Raw genomic sequence first — 25,355 nt, 5'->3', positions numbered from 1 at the left:
CTATCGTACGACCGATAACTTTCATGTTATGCGAGCACAAAAACTAAAGAATAGACACAAAATGGACAGGACTCAACAAAAGCGTTGCGACCACTGTCCCCACTATAATATAACACAAAAGTTATCGATATACGACAAGACATTTTTGGAACCAAAATAACTAAAACCGAAAACTCAAGCTATATCTGAAATGACCCACAATACATTTTCTATTAGAGAAAAGACAAGTGAACCAAACCAAGTTAAAAACTCTAGAGCCTATGAGAGCATATGCCCAAAGAGCAAAAGGGACAAAGAGATGATGAAAGAAAATGCATAGATAAGCATGAGACATAATGATCGACAAGATCTGGTGTATACCCACGCGTCTAATGGTGATGAAGTTCCAACATCACCATGATTGATGATCAAGCTCTGGATTGCCCACTACAAAGCAATGGACACCCGTCCACTCAATATAAAATTATTGACAGAATTCCATTACATCAACAGATCTCCAAAAGATTTTAGGCTGCTCTGAAATGACCTCCTGTTATGTCAGACTTGTTCCACATGCATATGTCAACATTTCATTTTCTTATTGTCAGGCAATTCTGTACCACAAATGGCATATGGACAAAGAATATGGAAGATAATATGCACAACAGTGCCTTCTTTAAATAGTATGGAATGCATAAATTAATTGACCTTCAGAACTTCCATGGGCCTGCTTTTGATTTTTTTATTCATTATGATTAAATCCACTGCAACCCACCTGTCTGTCTCAGATTCCATGCCTTATTCTTTCATATTTGCTCTTAACTGTATCTCAAGCTATGACGAATGCATTTGAGAAAAAAAAAATCTTGCTTGTCTTATTTTGTGTTATTCAAACCCTAGGAGATTTATTTTATCAGAATGTTAGGGATAAAGTCAAATTGTTGGGGCTTGATTTGGAAATAGTGATTAGTTTTTGTTGTTGTTAAATGTTTGAAAATTGGGTTATCTGGTTAAGTTATATGTATTGATGGTAGTTATCAATGAGACTTTGGTTTTTAAATTTGGTTGTTTCATATTGTATTGAATTCAATTATTAAATTTGATTGTTGTATATTGAATTTAAAGTCTTTTATGGTTGTCAAATCATTCAAATTTAAATTTGATGATGTGGGTCATGATTAGATCTTATATAATTGTTTGAAATTTAAATGGGTATGTAGAGGTGGTAAGTCCAAAAAATATGGGTGATGTCAACCCTGTCATCTACACATTCGTGGGGTGAATTTGGAACCAATGATGGTGCGGGTTTCTAATGGCTTGGACTCTCACGTTTCACATGTTGGGTTTTCTTGAATGGAACATGGGTTCCTCTAGTATCTAATATAGTTTTTAGTTATAACTATGTAAGTTTTCTACAAAGCATGAGGATATTTAGCTATATTGTTGGTTGCGCTAGATGTCTAGTTAGAGGGTTTCCTACATTAGGACAAGGTTTTCGGATTATGATTGTTGTAAGGTAATTCCTAATAGAATATAGTAATATCTTCTCCAACTATGTTAATAGAAAGAGATTGAACCCTACCCACATTATATACATAAATATATGTATCTGTGTGTGTGTGTTTGTGTTGTGGACCCCCAATTTGAGCTACAAAGTTTGAATTGAATACAATAATAAAACTCAAAACTCAAATGAAAAGACACACTCAAGATAGAACAAATGAAGACAAACAAAATAATGAAAATTCAAACAAACAAATAAACCATTTAACCTCCATGATAGTTTTTGATGTGCTCCAAGATTATATGTAGATTCTCTAAGCTTAGAAATTACTCAATTTGGTAGCATAACAATAACATTCATAGACTTTAATTTCCTTAAAAATGGCAATCAAAGGTGTCCAATTATAGATTTTTCATTGGGGATGTCAGTGGTTTAAATTTAAAGATGTGGTATGGAGATGGATGGTTGAGATGCATTAATTTCTAGAGTAAGTTGAGTAAACCAATAGATTAATGGTCAAGATTGATTACAAATGGATGGATGAGAGTGATTGAGATATATTTCATTAAATGATGTTTGTTAGGATTATCTTTATGTGAATGATTAGCATTAAAAGATGTACATAAATGAATGGTGGAGATGTACGATTAGTTTGACTTCTATAGGGGTGTCTAGGTTCAATGAATTTAGACAACTTTGAGCTTTTGAAGTTTTAATTTATATTATGGATAATGGAGAAAGTGGATTCTATTTATGTTAGAATAAATTGATTAAATGATAGAATTAAAAAGGTAATACAAGTTATTTAATTAATTAGGAAAAAATATTTATTTATTTATTTCGGATAATAAATTAAATTAAATTAATTAATTAATAAAATTAATTAATTAATTAGTAATGTGGTGATGAATATTGTTGAAGATGGTATTAAAAGATGGTGTTAGGTGTGGTGTTAGGACATGTAGATTTTGAGTACCTACACATACATACAAATAGATATGTTTGTATTTGTACCCCACCCCACTCGCCCCCCCACACACACATATAGATATTTGTGTTTGTATGTGTATGCGTATGTATATATACATGCATGCATGCATACATACATATGCATGTGTGTGTGTGTACATGCATAATATGTGTATGTATGTATGTATGTATGTATGTATGTATGTACACATATAATGAAAGACTTTAACACCATTTGATATACAAATTATATAAATTTTTAAAACTAGATATATGTGCACATAGATACAAATAGATAAATATATGTATGTATTTGTACATATAGACATACATATATACATACATACACACATACATATACGCATACACATGTGTGTATATATATGTATGTACACATAAATACATACATACATACATACATGTATATATACACACATGTACAAGTACAAGTACATGTGTGTGTGTGTGTGTACACACACACACACACACACCATTTGATATACAAATTATATAAATTTTTAAAACTAGATATATGTGCACATAGATACAAATAGATAAATATATGTATCTATTTGCACATATAGACATACATATATACATACATACACACATTGTATATACACATACACACATGTGTGTATATATATGTATGTACACATACATACATACATACATGTATATATATACACATGTACAAGTACACATATGTGTGTGTATAAATATGTATGTATATGTATATGCGTGTGTGTGTCTGTATACATAATATATATGTGTGTGTGTGTGTGTGTGTACACACACACACACACACACACACACATATATGTATGTATGTATATATATACATATATACATATATTTATACATATATATGTACATATGTATGTATATATACGTATATATATATGTATATATGTATATATTGTTTATGGTGAAAATGGATAACAACAATGTTGAAAGACTAAATGACTTCAACCACAAAACCCTAGCCTAACAATAACGAAGATCCACCATAACATATGAAGATTACCTAAGACAATGCAAATCAAATGAAATCACAAAGATTATACCATCACATGTCCAATAGGGTTTGGATCTCCATCCTTCCTATCTCCATTGATCTTGCTTGATATATTTGCTCTCAGATTTTATATGTGCAAAAGAGCTCAACAAAGAACGGAAATGTGGTTGCAAATAGGCTTGATCGCATATGAAAGTTCGAAAGCGTAGTCGGGGCTGAATGCATAGTGAGGGTTTGATAATGAAGGAAGTATCCTCTTATATAGAAGACACTATATGAAATGGAGGGATAAGATTGAGAGGTGTAAAAGAGGTCGGCTATGATTAGAGGGTAGGTAGTGTATGAATTAAGAGATGAATGACATGTGTCATAGGTAAAAAAGGTTAATGAATTAATTAAATAAATAAAGATTTATTTAATTAATAGAAGAAGTTGGATCAATTAAATAAATAAGATATTTATTTAATTTAGGGAAATGGCAATTTAAATAAATAAATGTATTTATTTAAATGAGAAATAAGGCTAGAAGAGGATAAATTAATTAATTAAATAAATAAAGATTTATTTAATTAATAGAAGAATTAGGCTAAAATAATTAAATAAATAATTAGACATGACAATTTTAGGTGTATATATATGTGTGTGTGTGTGTGTGTGTATATATATATATATATATGTACACACACACACAAATATGTGTGTGTGTGTATATATATATATATATATATATATATATATATATGTACATACATATGTACATATATGTGTGTGTGTGTGTGTATCTATATGTATATATAATATGCATGTGTGTGTGTGTGTATATAAATACATACATATATACATATACATACATATGTGTCTGTGCGCGCGCGTGCATACACACATATGTATGTATATATATGTATGTCTGTATATGTACATATACATATATGTGTGTGTGTGTGTGTGTACATATGTATATGTATATATATGTACATATATGTACATGTACATATATATATACATATGTATATGTATATATATGTACATATATGTACATGTACATATATATACATATGTATATGTATGTATGTATGTATGTATTTATGTATGTATATGTATATGTATATGTATATGTATATGTATATGTATATGTATATGTATGTGTGTGTGTGTGTGTGTGTGTGTGTGTGTGTGTGTACACATACATATGATGGACCAGCAAAGCACTGAGGGGGGGGTTGAATCAGTGACACCAAAAACAATACTACTTTAAACACTGACCAGTAGATAAACTTAACAAGTTTGTTAAACAATAAGCATGTAATCCAAAATGATATAACAACATCCACAATAAGTAAAACATCCACCATAACACAAGTGTTTATACGTGGAAAACTCAAATAGGTAAAAACCGCGGTGAGATGGGACTCACAAGTTAACTAACTGCAAAAATAGATAACTGACCGGTTAAGGTCTACAAAGTGCTTTGCTAGGAGCGAATCTTGTTAAAGATCCCAAAGCTTAGTTAAAAGTTATACCCTATTAAAGGTAGTACCCTATAAGGAGTAACCTCAGTAAAGGATTTTTGAATACAAACTAATGGATCACCTGGTTAGAGGATTTGTATAATAAAGCTTGTTAGAGCTTACCCGGTTAGGGGATTTGACTATTGCAGTGATTAGAAAACAATAGGTGGTGTGATCTAGTAGTAGCACAACTTGCTTGTATAGATCCTCTTCTGCTCACTCAATACTTCATTAACAACATACTCTGCAACTTAATACTTCTGCCTTCGCATCAAATAATATCTCCTTCGCTCATACAAAATAATTCATTGTGATGTCAATATATAGACCTTTAGATTTCATGTCAGCCTCTAGAAATCATAACACAATTTCCTAGGTGCAGTGTATCTGGTCAAACAATCATAACTCATCACAAAAATACTGCCAAAAATTGTCGGTAAGGATAACTCATCACGACTAGTGATAACTCATCACATAATCAATGAATACCTATTGGAACAACAATACCAGTTGGAGTTAAACATATAAACCGTTTACCCTTTGATGCTCCTGTGATAATCTCCGCTGGATCTTCGGGTAGATGTCGAGTTATGTATATCCACTGGTTGTCACCATGTACCGATTACATATAAACCTCTAGTATACCGATTGTAGTATAAACAACTTTGAAGTCACACCGGTAGACAATATGAACATATGCGTGTGTATGTGTTTCATCAATGACAACATATGATGAAGTTATTCATTACAATCATCATCAAGCCAACAATCTCCCCCTTTGGCATTGATGGCAACACTTAGAAAATTTTACAGTAATACCGCTAAGTGTGCTAAAAAAAAATTATACACATATTCAATATACATATACTTCCCCATACTACATACAACATACAAAATTTTCACAACACACATACATATTTCTACTCCCCCTTTGACAACAATGCCAAATTGAAAAGAAAAATACACACATACATATATATATAAAGAGAGAGAGAGAAAATTTGTATCAAAATGTTTAACATATACAAAACCTTGAAGAACTGAATTAAGATTCATGCATTGCTAGCCTCATAAAAATAGCACTAAAGTTTCTCTTCAATTGAGAAAGACCATGTTCCCATGTCTCCAGCAAGTTCTCAGTGAACTCAAGTGTAGACATAATCTAAGTATGGAACTCTTCCATTGAATCAAGTGTACATGTTTCTAGAGTAGCCAAAATAGCTTATGCATTCTTGTAGGCTCTTTGTAATATGTCCAAATGGAATGTGAGTAGACTCTTCAATTCCTTCAATGACCGAATTCTTTTTGCTTTCTCAAGATCATAGGTATCTAACTTGTGCAAATCATCCACAAATTTGCTAAAAGCAAAAATAGAATCTTGAAGTGGAACATATGCATTGCATATCTTTTCTATCTCTTGCTCTGTTTCAGTTCGCCTGTTATTGATATCAGAATAAACGAATGAAACATTAGAAGTAGATGCAAGATATTTGCCTCTTGTTTCAATAGCTTTTCTTATTAAATATTTATTAAGAGAGAGCAATTTTTTCTGTATCAATCTCTTTCATAAGCTGCTCTCCACGCTTCTTCCTTCCTATAACTCTTCTCAGTATAAGTTTGTGTTGCCTCTTCTAGGGTCTTAATCTGATCAAATGCATCAGCAACTAATTGACCAAGTTTGCTAATAGGTGTTTTCAGATGCCCTGTAGCAGTTTCTGGTAGTAGACTTGTCAGAATATCCACAACATTCTGAATGGTTTCTGCTTCCATTCTCTGTTCTATAAGTCTCTTCTTGTGTGCCCTAGACTGCATGACAGTTGCAATCTTCATCATTTCAGATGCAATCATATTGTCAATAATTATAGGCCCTGAGATGCCTAATGAGTCATCATCATCTTCATTAGTATGTTGTAAGACAAATGATGTTACCGGTTCAGAAGATGTTACCTTAACAATCTCTTCTTTCTTTTGTCCCTTTTCCTTCTCTTGTTCAAAAATTTGTTTATCAACTTTTTTATCAAATTCCTTCTGAGTGTCCTGTGAAACCAGTGGGAGTTGGGGTTTCACTGGATGTTCCTTTGTAGGTGAAATATCCACTCCTGGTTGAGTTGTTGGTTTCTCAACTTTAGTAACCTCTGATTCAGAAATTGTCAGTGGCAACATATCTGGTGCAGTAATGTCTCCAGATAGATCTATTGCATCCTGAATATCATCAACAAGTATGACTCGTTGGAAAATAGTGTCATCCTTGTTCTTGACAGGATAGACAACATCAGCTTGCACAATTTCTTCCTCATCCATTTTAGGTCGATCAACAGTATCTTTCTCATCCTTAGAAGAATGTATAAGTTCTTCTATTTGTTGGATATTACAAGCAATTTGATGAGTCTCAATCTCAACAAGTTGCACCTTTCCACTAAGTAGCTTCAATCTTCTTGTTTTGAAAGAGAAATGAACTTTGTACTTATCAACCAATTCATTCAACTCATCCTTTGACAAATTAGTAAAATATTGCACAAATACATCATCTATAATTTCTTTTTCTTTCTTTATTGTTTCCTCCCATTTATTCAAAAGAATAGTATATAAGGAATTAGAGATATCATTTTCAAGATCATGAGGTAATTTATTATAATGACATAAATAATTGATTACCTGTTGAATAATTTGTTCCTTTTCATCTTCATTGAATGAATCAAAATGATCTTTGACATTATCAAATATGTTTCTTCCTAATGTCTTCATTGTTCTCTCAAAGTGAGTCTCAGGCTTGTAAGTTAAGACATTAATAGGCACAGTTGCCTTTGGCACTTGTTTGGCTGATTTACCAGTTGCTTTCATTTTCTTGGGTTCCTCTTCAGTATCAGTACCTTTAGATTCTTCTTGGAGAATTAGTTTTCGACCTCTTTTCTTTGATGCAGTGTCCTTCTTTGCATATACTTTTGGTACCGATTTTGTTTTGGTTTGGACACTTCGTGTCACTCTTGTACTTTTTATCACCAGAGGTGCTTGCTCAACCTTCTTCCTCTCACCTTTACCACTTATGGATGGAACACTACTGGTTTCAGTTGTTACAGTTTGAACTTCAACTGTATCCAATTTTGCCTTCTTTTTATCCACTGGAGATGCCAATGGGTTATTGGCATAACCGATTAATAAGTCATAGTTGACTTCATAGCTCATGTCATCCATTTCTTCTTCTCTAGGCTCAATAGCCTCCATCAAACAGAAATCAGTGGTAACTATAAAAATAATGTCCTTAGCAAGTGTTTCACCACGTCCTCAGGCAATCTTACTCTCATACTCATTTTCTTCTGAAATTCATTGAAATATTTATTTATTGCAACAGAGAAGGTGTTCCTCACAGCCTTAATATTGTTCTTAATCTGGGCAGTTACCGGTAGATCCTTAGACCCAACTGTCCAAATTTAAACTTGTGACTACTATCATTCTTGACAGACTGAAGATTCAACATTAATTGGCTCCTTATGGCCTCACATAGGCCATAATTAGCATTTTTAGCTATCATTTTATAAGAAGTATGCACCGCTGCAGATGGAACACTATTCATTCTACTAGAATGGAATATTCGGTAGCCTATAACCATAGCTGCCAACTTAACCGTTGGGTCCTTGATGTTATTGACATAAAAATCACGCCCATTAGAGGTTGATCCGGTTAGAGTGTTTACTATCTCTTTTTAAATACGCCTCAGTTTAGGTACTTCACCGGTTGAGTAAAAACTAGTTACGGCTTGAATAGATTCCTTGGCTATAGTATGAGTCCTTTATAAATACATGTTTTCCCCATGAACGCAACTCAAAAACAATTCAGATATGTTCCTCTCCAAAATCTTCAAGAAAATAAGTTGCATTATGAAAACCCTACTCATAAACCCTAAGATATTTGAGTTGAATCTTTCCATTTTCATCGCAAAGATATTTCAACTGAGAATATATCGACAATGATCCTAAATCCTCAATCTTCCAATCTCCTTTCACTACGACACCACTAGGAACTTGTGATAAAGTATTATAAGACACAATTTGTTTCGCCTTTACAACTTCCATAGGTTCAGATGTAATCATCAATTTCTCTACTGGTTTAGAAGACGATGTCATTTCAGATAAACTAGATTCGAAGCAAGATTTTTCAAAGAAATACCTTATTTCATGCATCTACCTCGTTTACCGGTTGAATATTCAAGTGCATACCAGTTCAGTCTTCGCCAACCTTCAAATCAACTTGATCACTCAAATCACGATACAACTTTGACTAAAATACTTTCTTAGCTATGCAAGCGCTCAAAAATTCTTTCTCAAATGCATTAGGATAAATATAACAAAGTAAAACTCACTTTTATCCTTTTTACCTACTGCATTAAATGCTCGCTCATTTGGGTTACAAACCCTAATTGCGTTGCTTAAAGATGCATGCAATATTAACATGTGTGAAACCGATTGATAACCGATTGACAAATGTTATCAAAATTTCATGCAATCAAATTCTCTTACCACTCACTCATCTCAAGGGGTCCAGAAGTGGATTTACCGTTATGCTCCCCTTAGCCATATTGAAAAGGATTAGTTCATCGGTGCAGGATTCTCCACACTGGGTGAAGGATCAGCTTCTTCTCCAGATAAATCATCACTTTTCTTCTTCCATATTTGATCCATTTCTTCTATGGTTTCTTCAATATTAACTTCTGCTTTCCTTTCTGATCTTTAGAAGGATTGACCAGTTTGCTCTTTCGGTATCTACAACACTTTATCATGTGTCCTAGTTTATGATAGTGATAGCAGGTTATTCTAGATGATCTCCAAGGTCTTGCATTACCTATCCCAATCCTTCTTCTGCAATTCATAGCCACATGACCAAAGTTGTTACAAATGGTGCAAATGACATTTGCTACCTTTTTCATCTCAAATGGACTAAACCGGTTGACATAGGGTCTTTGCTAGTTCATGTTGACCCAGTTGTCAAAACTTCTCATCTAGTTGCCATTTGGTCTTGGATTCATATGTGGTACTGGATTATATGTTGCATATCTGCATTCTACTAGTCTATGTCCATACATTTTACATGTGAAGCAATGACCTTCAAATTTCTTGGACACATACCTGGTGTTAGTATTGTAGCTTGCATTTCCATTAGGTTTGTTTCTACAAACATTTACAATGTGGCCAGGTTTAAGACAAACAAAGCAAACAGGTTTGAAAACCTTCTTACCAGTAGGCTTATTAGCCTTAGGAGTAGTTTTGTTCTTATGAATGCTGCTCTTTGTACCAGAACATTCTCCTTTTTCCGATGTGTGAAAACCAAGTCCAAAGGTATCACCTTTCATCCTTTGTCATTCAATTTGTTCATCTAGCAATGTAGAACTTTTGTTGAACTTTTCCAGTTTCCCATTTGCTTCGGTGAGTTGTCTGGTAAGATCTTCATTGTACTTAGACAGAGTCTCTCTCAGGGATGATGTTGATTCAAGATCTAGTTGTAAGGTCTTGTTTTCTTCTTTTTCAATATGCCAATTCTTATGTAAAGTAGCATTCTCTCACTTGATCTTGGCAATCTCATGATCTCTTTCTTTGATAAGATCTTCAACTGTCCTCTTGGCTTCTAGTTCCTGACTCATGCGGATAGTTAGATGTTCTAGCTCTCTCCTCAGATTTAGCTTTTCACTGTTTAGATTTTCAACTTCCTCAGCTAAAGCATCAATATTGGCCTCATCCGAAGAACTGTTATCAGATATTTCTAACAGTTGTTCAGTTAGCTCTCTCCTTTTGACTTGAGAAGCTTTTAGTTTGACCCTTAGGGTTTCAAGCTCATTTCTACTAGCCTCAAGCTCTCTAGCCATCTCAAAGTATCTCATATCCCCCATCGTAGCTTTAGGGTTTCCTTCCAAGCGATTAGACTTTAAAGAAGTTATGATACCAATTGATGGACCAGTAAAGCACTGAGAGGGGGGGTGAATCAATGACACCAAAAACAATACTACTTTAAACACTGACCGGTAGATAAACTTAACAAGTTTGTTAAATAATAAGCATATAATCCAAAATGATATAACAACATCCACAATAAGTAAAACATCCACCATAACACAAGTGTTTATATGTGAAAAACCCAAATAGGTAAAAACCACGGTGAGATGGGACTCACAAGTTAACTAACTGCAGTAATAGATAACTGACCAGTTAAGGTCTACAAAGTGCTCTGCTAGGAGCGAATCCTATTAAAGATCTCAAAGCTTAGTTAAAATCTATACCCTGTTAAAGGTAGTACCCTGTAAGGAGTAACCTCGGTAGAGGATTTATGAATCCAAACTAATGGATCACCTGGTTAGAGGATTTGTACAATAAATCTTGTTAGAGCTTACCCGGTTAGGGGATTTGACTGTTGCAGTGATTAGAAAACAACAGGTGGTGTGATCTAGTAGTAGCACAACTTGCTTATATAGATCCTCTTCTGTGCACTCAATACTTCATTAACAACATACTCTGCAACTTAATACTTATGCCTTCGCATCAAATCATATCTCCTTCGCTCATACAAAATAATTCATTGTGATGTCAATATATAGACCTTTAGATTTCATGTCGACCTCTAAAAATCATAACACAATTTCCTAGGTGCAGTGTATCTGGTCAAACAATCATAGCTCATCACAAAAATACCGCCAAAAATTGTCAATAAGGATAACTCATCACGACTAGTGATAACTCATCACATAATCAATGAATACCAATTGGAACAACAATACCGGTTGGAGTTAAACATATAAACCATGTATCCTTTGATGCTCCTATGATAGTCTATGTTGGATCTTTAGGTAGATGTCAAGTTATATATATCCATTGGTTGTCTCCATGTATATACCGGTTGTCACCATGTACCAGTTAGATATAAACCTCTAGCATACTGGTTGTAGTATAAACAACTTTGAAGTCACACCAGTAGACAATATGAACATATGTGTGTGTATGTGTTTCATCAGTGACAACATATGATGAAGTTATTCATTACAATCATCATCAAGCCAACAACACACACACACACACACACACACACACACACACACACACACACACACACACATATTTTATATAAATTTTTAAAACTAAAAATTATTAACTAGTATTTAATTTAATATATGTCATTCTTATAGATAAGAGTTACATTTAGATAATAAAGTGGGGCTTTCCATTAGGAGTTCACCCTTGAAGCTAATATAGATTCTTATAAAAATTACTTAACAACCCAAGATAAATAGAGACTTTATCTAGTACCTTAACTCAAAGACACAAATACATACAATCAAACTTGAAAACAGGTATAGCAACAAAAGGCACAACTTCCTAAATATTTTTTCAAATCCATTTTAAACAACACAAGGTTGCACCACCTTCACACAACTCCCCTCCTTTATTCACTAACAACAACCTCCTCTTGGTTAGCCACATGTTCCTCCACCCACATAAATTCTCTTTGTATACCACCTATTTGCATATTTCTTTATATTGTCTTTGGTAAAGACAAAAATCATAGCTTAAAGCACATATCTTTATAGAAATTGCACAACAAATTAAGCTTCCAAAGAATACCAAAATAGAGAAGAAGGTTCTCATTGCAAAGGCATTTTATTTCCTATTCTTCATTTCATTTTGAGTTCCAAACCAAGATATCACAATGAAATGATTGCCCAATCTTTATAGTAGAGTTTGAGAAAATTACCAAGATCATTGGTCTCAAGGAGGTTTGGTGTTATAATCTCCTAGGTTATTGGTCCTAAGTTCATAGAAACCTTCCTATAGGTTCTCTTGATTAAAAGAGTGTAACATGCAAATTGTTCTTTTTGACATTATGAAAAAATTTCAAAAATTGCACTAATTTGAAAATTTTGAGTTTCTTTTATGAAAGTTTAGTGCAACAAGGATCACAACCCTTTGATTGATGGTACCTTATCTTTGAAAGGTATCCCTATAAATGAGATAGAAAGGCCCTTGGAATAGGAAAATCGTAAATGAGATAAGTTTAAATATGGGATTTAGGTTCTTTGTTGTTGTAATGAGCACATAGTTTTAGGCATGTGTGATTTTAGAAAATAAAAGTGTGAACTATGATAGTGGCCTATTATGTTAGAGAATTTGGATGTGAGGTGTATGATGATTAAAATCCCGCATCAATTAAAACCATATCAACATTTTTTTTTCTTTAGTTCAGTTTGGTTTCGTTGTGCTTGTAGTGGTTTTCTATAGTTACTTGGGAGAATTTTCATATTCAAATTGGTTAAATTTAACTAAGTTAAATTAATTGGCAAAATCGGGAGGTTTTATAACCCATGTTGACTTTCGAAGAAGTTTCCAAAACTTTTTCAATTTCCAACAAGGTTCTCACAACCTTATTGTCTTTTGATAGTCCTTTCACAACCCCTTCTATTTTTTAAACAAATACTATGGTGGGAACCCACCCACAGTAAGGTATGTGTAAATATTACAATGGGGAATGCACATGCATTTAGGCACACTGCCTAGAGCTCACTTCTCAAAGGGAAGGCTCACTACCTTACAATAAGATTCGGACTGCAATCCACATTACATGAGCTACAAATATAGCATCTCCTTATGCCTATTGGCAGTTTCGGTTAAGCACATTTGTCAGCCCTCAAACAATCTCTACTCAATACATTGCACTGAAGGATAAATTATCTTAAGCACCACATATACCTCTCTGATAATGCAAACACAACACTGATATACAAATTACATGACTATACCACCTATTTATACAATTCATCAACCTTGACTACAAGGTTGGGCAAACCCTCAATTCTCAATTACAAAATTACATCACACGATACATATGTGAACCACCGAACCAATATAATGATATACATGACATAACATGGACCTAAATAAAATCTCCAAACACGCATCACCACCAAAATTCATGCCAAGATCAACTACAACACGCTACACCACCAAGAATACCGCATAACATGAAGAATATCACCAGATCAACAAAATCACCAAGAAAGCGCACAAGAATCAATGGGGACCACCAAAACAAATAAGACATGATTAGGAAACACCAACAAGCATAGTAGAATCATCTGCAATAGCTACACCAACACCACTTATGCAAATCTTCATCGATCAACACGCTAACTCACAGGAACACTCAACATCAACAATTCGAACTAGAAAGATAGCTTGCAGAGCACCAAATATTTAACCATCTGAACTGACGATACACATGAAAATACAAAACATCCTCCCAAATCCACAACCAAAGATATGATCATACCAAAGCTCACCGGAGCAAATACCAAACTCTGCCAACCATTGCGTAGAAAGACTAAACTACAAACCGGATCAAATAATATGATCAAACAATCTTCCAGATCACTGAAATAAATAAGGAATAATGTATTCTAGCATCTCAAATAGATAAACCATCCATATCAATGCAATGCAATCACTGGAACACCAAAACGACTCCAGAACACAGGAATATGTTGACATCAATGACAACAACATATCCTACCAGCAGCAATATCCAACAATCTCCCCCTTCATAATTGATGGCAACATATGAATGTAAAAAAAAATCAATGAAAAGGAAATAAATCAATGCCAGCAATCTGCAAAAAACTCCCCCTAAGATCATGTACACAAAGCTCCAAAGATAAAGCAGTTTTTCACATCACCAGCCCAATCACCAGAACAATCAACATCACTAGCCCAATTGATAGGAAGATCTCACAAAAGAGTTGCACCTTGATTAGTAGGTTGGTAAAAGATGTTATAGTGGGCTTCCATACTTTTTCACACCCTTCTCTTGCCTAGTATCAAGTCAAACAACTAAACTCCTTTTGAATGCTCCCTAACAACTTGTTTGCTCCTATTACTCAAAAATCGTGGTTGGGATTCACTAGAGTAAATCCAACCATCAAGTTGTCAAAATCTCACACATTCACTTGTAGGGGAATAAGATGATGTTGAGAAGGTGTTTCAATTCCGTCCATGTGGTTCTGTGACCGTTTTCTCTCCATTTCTCCATCGCTTTCTCTTGTTCCTATTTTCTAGGCCTAGTAGCCCTAAGAGCCCCTTTTAGCCCTACCTTCCCGGTTTTTGCCCAACTACTCAAAAATCTTCCAAAGGACCCTCTAAGATATTTTGTGATTCAAACACCCTTTTGGACACACTTTTAGAATCAAGAGGTAAGGTTGTCTGGTATGACTGTACCAGTACGGACCCCAAAATGGCTCTTTTTGAGGGTTTAGGGGTTTAAGAGTCTTGTCCGGTAGGGTTTGTTGATTTCCACACCCTGCCACACCTCCTTGATTCTATTGAGAATCCATTAGGGTTCCTTCTTCCCTTCCAAACACTTGGCATAACCACATTTGATCTTCCCTGCAAGCAATGATAAAATTAACATTTATAATCCCTAGTAGGGCTATGGCAGAGCTCGCCTAGGTTATGATGGCACATGTCTTCAAAGAAACTTCTGGGAAACTAAAAAGAATATGTACATTTTACACAAGATCCATGACTTGAATCCCAAGGGCCATTGATCAAACACAATGGAATTTCAAGTTGGAGCCATAGCTAGGGTCTTGATCCCTTGCTCGAACCGAGAACAATGCAGTTGAAGAAAATTTGTAAACAAGCACTAAACCGGAACTAAGAAAAAGAGTAAAATAACTTCCTGAGCTCCACAAAAATATTTACTAAACAACCATGAAAGGACAATACCAATATCAAACCATCTGGTACGGACTGCTATAACCAAAATTACAAATCTTATGCAAAAATCTGAAGATTGCCTTCAAGTATTATTCAAAATTTTCTCATGGATCTTCCAACCTGTTTACAATGATTTTAAAAGAATTATATATGCCTCCTTGGTCATAACCAACCACCCATCAGTTCCTCAACTACCGATTTGATCATTTTTTAAAAGTTGCAAAAAGTTGTCAAGCAACAATGACAATTTTTGCTCCATTTTGCATTTTTGCAACATGCATTTTTACTCACTCTAAACCTCTAGGATGGTTCCCTAACATCAAACTAACATGTCCAAAATCCTTATGAGGCCTTACAAAGAGTTTTACACTATTTTGCAAAATGATGCCATTTTTGGGCTTACAAAGGCACTTTGGCCAAAACTGAGCAAATAACCTAAACCAAGAGACAACAACACTACAAATAACCTTAAACCACACACTTGGACTTTTCAATAGTCTGTTATTCACTCATTGACCCCAAACATGCATCAATAAAACTAGGTGCTCCTACACCATACCCCCCCAATGAGAAAGAAGTCAAGTAACTCCTTTAGGAAACAAAGTGAGGGAAATTCCAAGCTTAGGAAAGTCTACTTTAGGTACCCAAGTGACCTCATATTCTGGAAGATGTTGCCACTTGACCAAATGTTCCATATAGGCGGTATGCCTAGTCTTCTTGAGGATTCTTGAATCCAATAACTTCTCGGCTTGTAGCATAGATGTAGGTGGTAAAGGCAGGTCTAAAATTCATTGAGAGACCTTTGAGACTATATTGCATTCCTCTGGAAGTGTGCCTTTATACTGCACCAAGTCTGCAACATTAAAAATAGGAGATAAAGCCATGTCCCCATGTAGATCAAGTTTGTAGGCATTTTGCCCATACTTAGCCAAGACCTTACAAGGTCCAATCCTCCGCATTTGAAGATTGCTAGGGACACCTTTCTGAAGCCTTTCTTTTCTCAAATTCACCATTACTAAGTCACCAACAGCAAATTGAACATTCCTCCTCTTTTCATCCACTTTGTCCTTGATTCTTTGAGAGTTGTTTTGTAAAGACTGCCTAACCTGCTCATGAATCTCTTTCATGGACTGAGCCATGTCAACATGTCCACTTTTTTTGGTCCATATTTCCAATGTCTCTAAGCTCCAACACACCTCTTGGATGAATCCCATAAACTACTTCAAAAGGACTCTTACCAGTTGATCTATTCACACTATCATTGTAAGCAAATTATGCTTGATGGATGATCTGATCCCAAGCTTGTCCATACTTCTTTGTCAAGCATCTGAGAAGGTTCCCAAGTGTCCTATTTACCACCTATGTTTGGCCATCTATTTGAGGATGGTAGGCTGAGTTAAAAGACAAGTTAGTACCCAATCTCTGCCATAAAGCTTTCCAAAAAATGACCAATGAATTTGGTATCTCTATCTGACACTATGTTGATTAGTAGGCCATAAATCCTAATGACTTACTTGAAAAACAAATGAGCAATATGACTAGCATCATGAGTCACCTTACATGGAATGAAATGGGACATTTTGCTAGATCTATCTACCACAACATAGATGCTATCAAATCCAGATTTGGTCTTGGGTAAACCAACAACAAAATCTGTACTTACACACTCCCATGGCCAGTTTGGAATGGTAATGGCTGATAGAGTCCATCATTAGAAGAGGTTCGCTTTTCCCTTTGACAAACAACACATTTCTCCACATATTTTATGATATCCCTTTGCATCTTTAGCCAATAATATAATCTTTGAACAAGTTCCAAAGTTTTATTCAACCCAAAATGACCACTTAAACAACCATTGTGCTTCTCTTACATTAAATTTTCTCTCATGGACCCTCTTGGCACACAAAGTTGTCCTCCTTTAAACAAATGACCATCTTGTAAGGTAAAATCTGCATATTCACCATGAAAGTTATTCCTAAACTCTCGACAAACCTTGTAGATGGCAACAAAATCTTCATCATCTTGGTATAGCCCTTTGAAACTATCCACCCCAATGCTCTTGAGTTGCACTTCTTGAACTATTAGCAACCTTCTACTTAATGCATCAATAACCTTATTACATTGACCTTTCTTATATTTAATGGTAAAAGTATAGGATTGCAAATATTCTACCCATTTGATATGCCTATGATTCAACTTTTCTTGGGAGTTGAGAAAACTAAAAGCTTCGTTATCAGTATAGACTACAAATTCCTTAGGTAATAAATAATGCCTCCACTTCCTAAGTTATTGAACAAGTGCATATAACTCCAAATCATAGTAAGAATACCTTTTCTTGGCTTCATTGAGCTTTTCACTGAAAAATGCAATTGATCAATTCTCTTGACTTAGAACCACTCCAACTGCTATGTTGCTTGCATCACATTCTATGGTAAAGCACTTGTCAAAGATTGGAAGAACAAGGACAAGTTGAGTAGCCACCTTTGTCTTCAAAAGATCAAATCCTTTTTGTGCCTCTTTTGTCCATTGAAACTTAGTCTTTACACCTTTGATTGTATCAAGCATAGGTACACATATCTCACTGAACCCTCTAATGAACTTCCTGTAAAATTGTGCCAAACCATGAAAAATTCTCACTTCACTTGTTGTTTTAGGTGTATTCCAATTGATTATGGCTTCCACCTTTGAGATATCCATCTTCAAATCACCACTTGAGATTACAAACCCAAGATATACCAACTCTTGTTTCATGAACTCACATTTCTCCAAATTGATAGTTAGTTGCTTATCACATAATTGCTTCAATACAATCTCAATATGCTTAATATGTTCTTCTTTAAACTTACTAAAAATCAATATTTCATGTAAATAAACAACAACAAATTTACCAGTGTAATCCTTGAGTACTTCATTCATAAGTCTCATGAATGTGCTAGGAGCATTTGTGACTCCAAATGACATAACAAGTCATTCATAAAGTCCTTTTGTGGTTTTGAATGTTGTCTTTCATTCATCTCCCTACTTGATTATGATTTGGTGGTAGCCACTCTTGAGGTCTATCTTAGTAAAATACATATCACCCCCTAAAAAATCCATCAAATCTTCAATTCTTGGAATGGGAAACCTGTACCTGATTGTAATCTGGTTGATGGCACTTAAATCAGTGCAAAGTCTCCAAGTACCCCCCTTCTTTGGTGACAAAATAGTGGGAACTGCACATGGGTTAATGCTCTTTCTTATTAGACCATTGTCCAATAGTTCTTGGATTTGTTTAGCTACTTCCTTATTCTGCTTCGGTGTCATTTTGCAGGCTGCTTTATTAGGCAATGAGGCTTCAGGTATGAATTCAATTTGATGACTTATGGAACATTGAGGAGGCAAAGTAGCAGGTGGTCCATCACTTATGATCTCCTTGAACTGATTTAGTATATGTTGCACCTCAACCAGGATAAAAACTTTCTTGTCCTTCTTTTCCTCTTTTGGTTTCACAACAAGTGCAAACCCCACTCCTTCACCTTTTTTGTGAGTGTTTATGAACTCTTTCTCACCAACTAGTAGCACATTGGAACCTTTAGATCTTCTCTCTTCTTGATCTCCTAAGGACTGAAATTTATAGGTAACTCCATCTTTTTGAAAGGTATAAGAGTTATTTTCTCCATGGTGTATTGCTTTCCTATCAAATTGCCAAGGCCTACCTAGGAGTAGGTGGCATGCATCCATTGGCAAGATATCACACAATATATTGTCTTTGTAGCCTCCTATAGTGAACTCCACCCAAGTTTTTTCATTCACCAAAACATGATGCCCTTTGTTGAGCCAAGTAGCCCTATAAGGATCACTATGTGGGATTCTTTGCAGGTTGAGTTTGCTTACTGCTTCTTCAGACACTATGTTATCAGTGGAACCTGAATCTACCACCACTCTACACACTTTACCCATGATCTTGCACTTTATTCTAAACAAGGATCTTCTTTGACTAGGTTCCTCCTTAACGGGTTCTTTGATCAAAACTCTTCTTATCATGAGATTCTCTCCAACCCCAGAATCTAAGCTTACTTCTGATGTCTTCACATTTGCTGCATCTTCTTGAATGTAATTTATTCTCCTTTCACCTCCTTGGGATGAAGAAGACTTCTCGGGACATCCATAGGTCGAGTGTCCAAGTTGATGGCAATTGCAGCACTTCATTGTGGTGAAATAGGACCCTCTTCCTGATCCACTAGACCTTCCTCTGCTAGAGTTGCTAGATCCCCTTCCTCTATAGCTTCTCTTGCTATTGGAATCCCCACTTTCTCTACCAACTTGGATTCCCCTTGGGATATTTGGTCTACACCTCTTCCACCATAGCTACCTCTATGACCTCTGCCATCTCTTCCCCTACCTCTGCCTCTATTGCTTTGCTCTTGTTTCTTTTTACTCTTCTCTTCCACCTTGAGTGCCAATTAATAGCACTTGTGGACAGTATAAGACACAACAAACTTATCTCTTCTTGGATATTCCACCACAAACCATTCAAGTACCTGGCTACCTTGATGCTTTCATCTTCCACCTCCTTGGATCTCAAACACAACTTCTGAAATTATTCAGTGTAGTTGCTCACATCTAATTCTCTTTGTCTCAAACTTTGTCTCCTCTTGTGTAATTTAATTTCATAGTATTCAGGGATATAGGCTTCTCTCACCTTGGCTAGCATTCCTTTCCAAGTGGCAATGGGATTCTTACCCTCCGTTTGCCTCTCCTCTTGGATGAACTTCCACCAAATGAAGGTTGCTCCTCTCAATCTAGATTTGGCTACCTTCACCTTTTGTGCTTCATTAATTCTATCACATTCAAAGTGATTCTCTAACCCTTCAATCCATTCCATGACCACTTCTGGTTCCATTTTTCCACAAAAAAATGGCACTCCTTCTAGGGACTTCTCTCCTAAGGCTTTGATGGCTCTAAGGAAAGATTCTTCAGGTAGAATAGGATCTGGTTCAGGTGTTCCATCCTCTTCTACCACTTATTTACCCTTTTCTTCATTGATTTTGATAGTTACCTTATCGGTCTTGTCTTCTACTTCACCTAGTTTGTTCTCCAATTGTTGCAATCTTAACCTGAGGAGTCTATTCTCCTCTTCTTGGTCTTCTACCTTTTTCTCTAACTCTACATTGGTCACCATCCTAAGGCTATTTTCTCCTACTGACTCAATCTCTGACATAACTGGTTTCTTCTCAAATCTTAGCTTGCTCTAATACCACTTTGATAGGGAGATCTCACAAAAGAGTTGCACCCTGATTAGTAGGTTGGTAAAAGATGTTATAGTAGGCTTCCATACTTTTTCACACCCTTCTCTTTCCTAGTGTTAGGTCAAACAACTAAACTCTCTTGGAATGCTTCCTAACAACTTGTTTGCTCCTATTACTCAAAAATCATGGCTAGAATTCACTAGAGTAAATCCAACCATCAAGTTGTCAAAATCTACCACATTCACTTGGAGGGGACTAATATGATGTTGAGAAGGTGTTTTAATTCCCTTCATGTGGTTCTGTGACCGATTTCCCTCCATTTCTCCATCGCTTTCTCTTGTTCTTATTTTCTAGGCCTAGTAGCCCTAAGAGCCCCTTTTAGCCCTACCTTCCCGGTTTTTGCCCAATTACTCAAAAATATTCCAAAGGAACCCCTAAGATATTTTGTGATTCGAACACCCTTTTGGACACTCTTTGAGAATCAGGAAGTAAGGTTCTCTGGTATGACCGTACCGATACGGACCCCAAAATGGCTCTTTTTTAGGGTTAGGGGTTTAAGAGTCTTGTCCGGTAGGGTTTTCCTAATTTCCACACCCTGTCATACCTCCTTGCTTCTATTGATACTCCATTATTATTTCTTCTTCCATTACAAACACTTGGCACAACCACATTTGATCTTCCCTGCAAGCAATGATAAAATTAACAGTCATAATCCCTAGTCGGGCTATGATAGAGCTCGCCTAGGTTATGATGGCACATGTCTTCAAAGAAAATTTTGGGACAATAAAAAGAGTATTTACACTATACAAAGGCTCCATGAATTGAATCCCAAGGGCCATTGAGAAAACACAATGGGATTTCAAGTTGGAGCCATAGCTAGGGTCTTGATCCCTTGCTCGAATCGAGAACAATGCAGTTGAAGAAAAATTGTAAACAAGCACTAAATCGGCACTAAGAAAAAGAGTAAAATAAATTCCTAAGCTCCACAACAATATGTACTAAACAACCATAAAAGGACAGTACCAATATCAAACCATCTGGTATGGACTGCTATAACCAAAACTATAAATCTTATGCAAAAATCTGAAGATTGCCTTCAAGTATTATTCAAAATTTTCTCACGGATCTTCCAAACCGTTTAAAATGATTTTAAAAGCATTATATATTCCTCCTTGGTCATAGCCAACCACCCATCGGTTTCTCAAGTATCGATTTGATCATTTTGTAAAAGTTGCTCCAAAAGTTGCAAAAAGTTGTCAAGCAACAACGACAATTTTTGCTCCATTTTTGTATTTTTGCAACTTATGCATTTTTACTCACTCTAAACCCCCTAGTATGGTTCCCTAACATCAAACTAACATGTCCAAAATCCTTATAAGTCCTTACAAATATTTTTACACTATTTTGCAAAATGATGCCATTTTTGGGCTTACAAAGGCACTTTGGCCAAAATTGAGCAAATAAGCTAAACCAAGAGACAACAACACTACAAATAACCTTAAACCACACTGTTGGACTTTTCAATAGTCCTTTATTCACTCATTGACCCCAAACATGATCAATCACTCCAAAATTTTAAAAAATGCATCAATAAAACTAAGTGCTCCTGCACCACCAATCGGAATCAATGTAGGCACACAATAAGAAATAATCATTCTTCGAATACCACAAACCATAGTCAATTGTCCCCTTCAAGTATTTGAAAATCCTCTTCACAGCAGTAACATGAGTCTCTTTAGGATATAATTAAAATCTATCACAGAGACAAACAACATGCATAAGATCTGGTCTAGTCTAAGTTAAATACAATAATTCACCAACCATAGACCTATACAAACTCTTATTAACTTTCTAAGATTAATCATTCTTAGATAATTTGCAGCCAGCCACCATAGGAGCTCCAACAGGCTTAGAATCAGCTAACCCAAACTTCTTCAGCAATTCCTTCACATACTTAGATTGAGAAATGTCTGGTTTGAGTAATCTGCAATCCTAAGAAGAATTTCATCTCACCTATCATAGACATCTCAATTTCCTTTTGCATATCATCAGCAAATTTCATACTCAAATCATCATCGCTGCCAAAAATGATATCATCACCGAAGACTTCAACAATCAAAATGCTATCATTCTCAACTTTGAAGTACAAATTACTATCAGCAGTACCTTTACATAATCCCAACTTCAACAAATACTTATCCAATCTAGCATACCAAGTTGTAGGGTCTTTCTTCAATCCATACAGATATTTCTTCAATTTTCAAACCATATCTCCTTCATCTGATAAATAAAATCCATCTGATTGCTTAATGTAGACTTCCTCTTCAAGATCACCATTCAGAAAGGTTGACTTGACATCCATCTGATACACCTTAAAATTCTTGTAAGCAACATATGCAAAAAGCAATCTAATAGCTTCAATTCTAGCTATAGGAGCAAAAGTCTCTTCATAATCAATACCTTCCATATGAGAACAATCCTTTGCATACCAATCTTGCTTTGTTTCTGACAACTTCATCGGCTTCATTCAATTTATTTCGAAACACTCATTAGTACCAATTAGATTCTTGTCTTTAGGTCTCGGAACAAGCTCCCAAGTGTTATTCTTTTCAATCCAATTCATCTCTTCTTCCATTGCTTTTAACTAATTTTCATCCTTACATGCTTCTGCAACATCTTTAGGTTCAATTTTTGAAATCAAGCATATCTCTTCAGCAACAATCCTTCTCCTAGTCATCAAACCTTTATTCTTATCACCAATATTCATATTTTATGAATGATTCAACCTCACATACCTTGGAGTCTTCTGATTATTCTGATTTTCAGGCTCTTGCACTTCTTCACCGACAACAACAATATCCGGATTACCTGTCTCCATCAGATCAATCTGCTTCAAGATCTCAATCTGCATAGGCTTAGGAACAACATCTTCATCATCAAGATCATTTCTTCATCATCAAGATCATAACTGCATGCTTTGATCTGCTTTCCAAGACACTCATGCACCTTCACATTTGCACTATCAACCATCTTCTTCAATCTCTTATTGTAGCACTGGTAGGCCTTTCTCTTAGTAGAACATCCCAAGAAGATTCCTTTATCACATCTTGCATCAAACTTTCCTCTATCCTCATCTCTCTTGATATACATTTACTTCCAAAAATTCTAAAATATCTAATTGTATGAGCATGACCAAATCATAGCTCATAAGGAGTCTTACCATAATCACCTTTAATATGCACCCAGTTGAATGTGTAAACAGTGGTGCTAACAGCTTATCTCCAAAAGGTATGTGCAACATTTCCTTCAATCAACATAGTCCTCACAACATCCAAGATAGTTCCATTTTTCCTTTCAACAACTCCATTCTGCGGAGGGGTTCTAGGAGCAGATAACTATCTTCTAATTCCATTCCTCTTACAGAATGTATCAAACTCTCCTGATGTAAATTATCCTCCTCTGTCAGATCTCGGGCACTTAAGCTTCAACCTTGTCTCAGTCTCCACTCTGGCTTTGAATATCTTGAATTTCTCCAATGCTTCTGATTTCTCCCACATCATCCTTGAATAATCAGCAACATGAAATATCTCTCTCCTTGCATGCTTCTCACTCTAGTAGGACCACATAAGTCAATATGAACCAAATCTAGCAATCCATTAGATGAATACAACTTTCTCTTGAATGAAATTTTTGTTTGCTTTGCCATCTAACATTCCTTACACACCAGATTAGCAGGCTTCACAATCTTAGGCATATCTCTAATAGCTTGAGTAGAACTTATCCTTACCATGTAGTCAAAATTGACATGACACATTCTCCTATGGCACAACCAACTTTCATCAATCTGAGCAATCAAGCAAATTTTCTCACTGGCATTCAAGTGAAAGATATTACCTTTAGTTTTCGTACCTGATGCAATCTCTATACCAAAGGCATTTAGGATCTTACATTTACCATTCTTGAATTACAAATCATATCCCTTGTCAACCATCTATCCAACACTCCAAATATTATGCTTCAATCCTTCAACATACAAGACATCATCAGTATTATGCTTGTCATTGAAAGATATAGAACCTCTACGACGAATCAAACAAGCTTTGTCATCACCAAATCTCACTACGCCACCGTCACACTTTTCTATATTCACAAATTTACTTAAATCACTTGTCATATGATGTGAACAACTGTTGTCAATCACCCATTAATCTTTCTCTTCAATCTTAGCAGCTAAATCTTTCTCCTCAACAATGTAGCTTGTAGGATTCACTGATACCAGATCATCTTTCTTGATAGCAATAAATACAATTTCATCTTTTGAATTCCCATTCTTTGATTCCTCATCTGTTACACCTTCATCAGCAGCATAATAGAATCTCTTCTGATTTTTTTTGTTTTGTTAGG

This window comes from Cryptomeria japonica, chromosome 3, assembly GCF_030272615.1.
Source record: "Cryptomeria japonica chromosome 3, Sugi_1.0, whole genome shotgun sequence".
NCBI lineage: Eukaryota > Viridiplantae > Streptophyta > Pinopsida > Cupressales > Cupressaceae > Cryptomeria > Cryptomeria japonica.
The sequence above is the reverse complement of the archived record's forward strand: the minus strand, read 5'-3'. Positions refer to the sequence as shown.